We start from the raw sequence: 5,255 nt of genomic DNA, 5'->3' as shown, positions 1-5,255 counted from the left end.
GAGCTGTAGTTGTCTGACTGATTTTTTAGGTAGACCTGTAAAGATGCTGTTACAGTAATCAAGCCTACTAAAGATGAATGCATGGACTAGTTTTTCCAGGTCCTGTTGAGACATCAGATCTTTTATCCTTGATATATTCTTGAGGTGATAGTAAGCTGACTTTGTTATTGTCTTAATGTGTTTTTCTAAGTTTAGGTCTGCATCCATCACTACACCCAAATTTCTCGCCTGGTTTGTGGTTTTTAGATGTATAGATTGAAGTTCTCTGGTGACCTGTAATCGTTTTTCTTTGGCGCCAAAGACTATTACCTCAGTTTTGTTTTTGTTTAGCTGGAGAAAATTGTGGCACAACCAGTCATTGATTTCCTCAATGCATTTACCAAGAGCCTGTACAGGGCCTCAGTCTCCTGGTGACATTGTGATATATATTTGTGTGTCATCTGCATAGCTGTGATAGTTTATTTTGTTGTTGTTTATAATCTGTGCCAGTGGGAGCATGTAGATGTTAAACAGAAGGGGTCCCAAGATGGAACCTTGGGGAACTCCACATGTGATACTTGTCTGCTCAGATGTGAAGTTACCTATTGATACAAAGTATTTCCTGTTTTCTACGTATGTTTTGAACCAGTTTAGTACAGTTCCTGAAAGACCTGTCCAGTTCTCCAGTCGTTTGAGTAATATGTTGTGGTCAACTGTATCAAATGCTGCACTGAGATCCAGTAAAACTAGGACTGACATTTTTCCACTGTCTGTATTCAGACATATGTCATTGAACACTTTGGTCAGAGCGGTTTCAGTGCTGTGATTCTGTCTAAAACCTGACTGGAAGGCATCGTAGCAATTATTCTGTTTTAAGAAGTAACTGAGCTGTTGAGAAACTGCTTTTTCAATGATCTTACTTAAAAACGGGAGATTTGAGATCGGCCTGTAGTTGTTCATTTGTGTCTTGTCAAGATTGTCCTTTTTCAGTATAGGTTTGATTACAGCAGTTTTTAGTGATTCTGGAAACACACCTGATAATAAAGAAAAGTTGACGATCTGTAACAGGTCTGACTCTAAAGTCTTTGAGACCTTTTTGAAAAAACTTGTTGGCAGGACATCTAAACAGCAGGAGGAGGAGTTCAGTTGACCTAACGGTGTGTTCACACCGAACCCGATGGGCGCGTGAAAAAAGCCCCAAACGCCCCTAACTTGACGCGTGCACATTCGCACCTCTACGCGTGTCCAAGAAAAATCCATCGCGCCCCAAAATATCATATTTTAACGCGCGTGAACCGGAAATGTGGGAGGGATGTGGGAGGAAGTTTTGCAAGACCGGTATCTTTGCAAGATGGCAGCTGTCGAGCTAGCGCTTGAAGAGAGAGTCTCCTTTCTCTATTTACTGTGGAGAGCAGAGTAGCGGCGTAAAGGACATCCTTGCCGTACCTGGGTCCATCAGGTCCTCCAGAGGCGTGAGCAGTTTGGTGAGTTTCACCACTTGCTCCAGGAGCTGCGCCTGGATGACGGCCGATTCCAGCGCTATCACCGTCATTCACTCGGCCAGTTTGAGGACCTGCTGTCCCGCGTCGGTCCCAGAATCGCCCGCCTAGACACCGACTACAGGCGCTCAATCCCACCTGCAGAGCGCCTGTCCGTCTGCCTCAGGTTAGTAAAAGTGTTTAATACGTAGTCCTTTATTGATACCTGTGCTAATATATGCTAAATCATCCATTTATACACTGCTAACATGGATGTGCTATGCTAACAGTGAATGCTCTCGGTGTTTACTGAAAGCAAACTGTGGTACAAAGACGACTGTTTATAATATTTCTAGTGATACTCAGAAGGTCTCATCAAGTCCCGATTTAATTCGATTTATGCTGTTATCAGTGTTTGCAATGATAGCATGGCTGTGGTGTCACATCAATGTATGCGCTCGGTGTTTGCTGATATCAAACTGTAGCATTAGGACCACTGAGTTAACCTTTGTTGTGATACTCACTCCTTTTTATTTAGACCTGGTTTAATTCTGGGATAGTTGAATATTTGTATATAATCCCTGCAGCTGTCAGACTCTATAACAGGGGTCACCATCCTTTATTAAAACAGAGTTAGATAAAACTGTGAACAGTTTGATTCATCTCTAGTTACATGGTTCTATCTTGATAAGCTGTCTTATCACAGATAAATTTTTCAAAAATATTAATGATTTAAGCAAGGAAAGGGCTACATGTCAACATCCAACTCTTTATTTCTATTAATGTCTTACTTCATTCCTACCTGATTGACATGTTTAGGAATTATGAGTGATTGGCTCACTGTAGTGGCAAAAGTTGCTACCAATCAAATTATGATATATTAAAGTTAAAATAAAACACAACTGTTTTAGATATTATCTAATATACATTTTGTAATTATCCTTATAATTACAAAATGTTTTATGTAAGATTTAAGTTTTGTGATTTAAATCTGACATCACCAAAGTATTTTGGAATTTGAATAATGTATTTTGTAACTGCAGTACACATAATACTGATTTTGAACAATTTTGTCCAGGTTCCTTGTCACCGCGGACTCCTTCAGCACCAAGCGTTCAGTTACAGAGTCGGTGTGTCAGATCACCCCCCAGGCAGTGACGGCCATCTGGGACTGTCTAGATTAGATTAGATTAGATTAGATAGAACTTTATTAATCCCTCGGGTGGGTTCCTCTGGGAAATTCGATTTCCAAAAAAGCACAGCACCGACAGAAGTCTAGTGGACGACTTCATGGCTGTGCCTTCACCTGGAGACTGGCGGTCCATCACAGAGGGACTCCAGGAGCGCTGGAACTTCCCTCTGTGCTGTGCAGCTCTGGATGGGAAGCACGTCCAGACAAAGGCACCCCATATATCATATAGGAGACACACACATTGATATACACTAAATATTTATTTCATTTATTTTTTGTGGTGCCCAAATTTATGCACCTGCTTGATTTTGTTTAAATAATTATTGCACACTTTTTGTAAATCCAGTAAACTTCTTTTCACTTCTCAAATATCACTGTGTGTGTCTCCTGTATGATATTTAACTGACATTTTTTTATTGTAACAACCAACGATTTATACAGGAAAATGATGTCTATTAACAAGGTTGCCCAAACTTCTGCATCCCACTGTATTAGTATATTTTGTCATTAGTATAATATGAAATAAATTCTACATGTGTCAAGTCGTGTGCCAACATTTGCTGTGTAGTAGAACTGAGACATTAGTCATTATAAAAATTTATTTGAAATAATATTAAAATTCTCACACAGAAATACATTAAGCATAAATATATAAAATATAAGTATTTACAGAGAGACAGGAATAAAAAGGACCAGCTGCTCTCCAGAGCAGGAACCAGGCTGAGGAGGAACTGCCCCATTGGAGACTGGTGTGGCTCCAGCTCCACCACCGATGGACCGTCCTGGGACCCGTCCCTCATCTGCCTCGGAGCCGTCCTCCCCTGTGGGCCTGTAAAACAGCACAAAACACAAAGAAATGAGAAGGCTGCTACTAGATTTTAATTTCAACATTGAAAAAAAACAAACCAAAAACAGGATATAATCAGATTGGTTGTAGATATTTAGTAAAGGTGATCACAGGCAATCCCACCGACTAAAAAGGTATCAGTGCTTGCTGTACATACCTGTGGGTGCAGCAGCAGGAGCTCAGGGACTGGGGAGCCAGGAGAAGCAACAGGGGATGCTCTGCTGCAGAATCAGTTGGTTCTATCAATACAGTATTAAATGTTAACAGGTTGAATATAATAATCATAGAGTAGACAGTGGTCCCTCATTTATTGCAGCAGGGGTTCTCAGAATAACTAGCCCCTGGCCACGCACTTTATACACTGTTTTCCACACACACACATGAACATTGGTCACAGTTCTCACAATTGATTCTCAAAGTGCAAACCTTTGTAGATTGCAAAACGTAAAAGTATTAATATGCCGCGGTTTGTCTTCATCTGCCTGCAACTTTCGTGCGCCTTTTTCCCTCACGGTGCAGGTGTCTATTTCCGAATGAGGCTCATAGTTATGGGTGTTTTTGTGTTGTTTTTTCTATTGGACGTGATGGTTATCAAAACCAAACGTGATAAATTTGGCAAGCGCAGGAGATTTGTCAATCAGGCTGCAGAATGCAATGCTGTCCGGTGCAAAAAAAGAAAATCAAAATCAAAAAAAAAAGAGGCAGTGACGGATGAACAGCGGGACCACTGTGAGCTGTTTATTAATAAACAATAAAATATATTCTTAAATGACAACATGCATAAAAGCAGAACGGTATTTGTACGTCAGTGGGAAAATAGCGGTGGCTTGCTAGCTTTTGTGCGGCTTCCCCGGGTCAGTGAAAACTTTAGAGAAAACTTAAGAAAAATGAATGAACTTACCAGGTTGCCCGATCTCTTTACATATCTTCCTCCAAGCTCGGTCCTTTATATTCCTGTCTCGGTCCAGAAAGCAGCTGGTGTCGTACGGCTCCGGGTTGTTTGCTACGGCATTGATTAGCCTTCCTTCTATTGAAGAATAAAGGGCTTTGGCTGGATCTGCCCCTTTGAACTAGGTAACAGCCACGTCACCAGGCTCCTGATTGGTTGTCGCGGCGCGATTTGACGCTGGAGTTCAGATTTTTCCAACTCGAGCGGGGGACGCGAAACGCGTGTATGCACAAAATGCAACACATAAACTCACGCGCGTGGTTTTTTTCGCGAGTCAAACGCCTGAAACGCGCTACACTCACGCGCGTTTCAGGCGTTTTCGCGACGCAAATCTGCTTCCGAATTTTCGCGGGAGCCGCAATCGCGGGTCAGTGCGCCTTTCCATTGACTTTACATGTAAGCCTGACGCTCCGCCTGCTTCTATCGCGTTCGGTGTGAACACACCGTAAGATGTCCTCCAGGTCTTTGCTGTTAATAGGTTGAAACTGTTTCATGGTTAAACAGTTTTTTGGTGGACACAGTACATATCCTGGATCTGCTGTTGATGTACCAACTGCTTGTCTAATCTTTTGGATTTTGTCTGTGAAGAATTTGGCAAAGTCATTGCAGGCCATGGTCGAATGAAGTTCAGCTGCCACTGACACAGGAGGGTTTGTTAGCCTGTCAACTGTAGAAAATAAGACCCGAGCATTATGGCTGTTTTTAGTGATGATGTCAGAGAAGTAAGACCTCCTTGCATTCCTCAGTTGTAAATTATAATTGTGAAGTTTCTCTTTACAAATGTCATAATGAACCTGGAGGTTTGTTTTT

The 5,255-nt window shown here is 41.7% G+C and overlaps 1 long non-coding RNA gene across 1 annotated transcript; it reads right to left on the bottom strand.

Moving 5' to 3' along the window:
* Positions 1-3,189: 3,189 nt before the first annotated feature.
* LOC147338401 (uncharacterized) lies at positions 3,190-4,776 on the bottom strand. Its single transcript, XR_015125093.1, has 3 exons — positions 4,398-4,776; positions 3,654-3,735; positions 3,190-3,478 (listed from the first exon to the last, which is right to left on the bottom strand). It is a non-coding gene; the product is annotated as an uncharacterized LOC147338401 (long non-coding RNA).
* Positions 4,777-5,255: the final 479 nt, after the last annotated feature.

Source organism: Aulonocara sp. 'chitande type north' Nkhata Bay, linkage group LG2, assembly GCF_057382095.1.
Source record: "Aulonocara sp. 'chitande type north' Nkhata Bay isolate Kocher_YH1m ecotype deep benthic linkage group LG2, A_spYH_male_GT1.1, whole genome shotgun sequence".
In the NCBI taxonomy this organism is placed as follows: domain Eukaryota; kingdom Metazoa; phylum Chordata; class Actinopteri; order Cichliformes; family Cichlidae; genus Aulonocara; species Aulonocara sp. 'chitande type north' Nkhata Bay.
The sequence above is the reverse complement of the archived record's forward strand: the minus strand, read 5'-3'. Positions and strand labels throughout refer to the sequence as shown.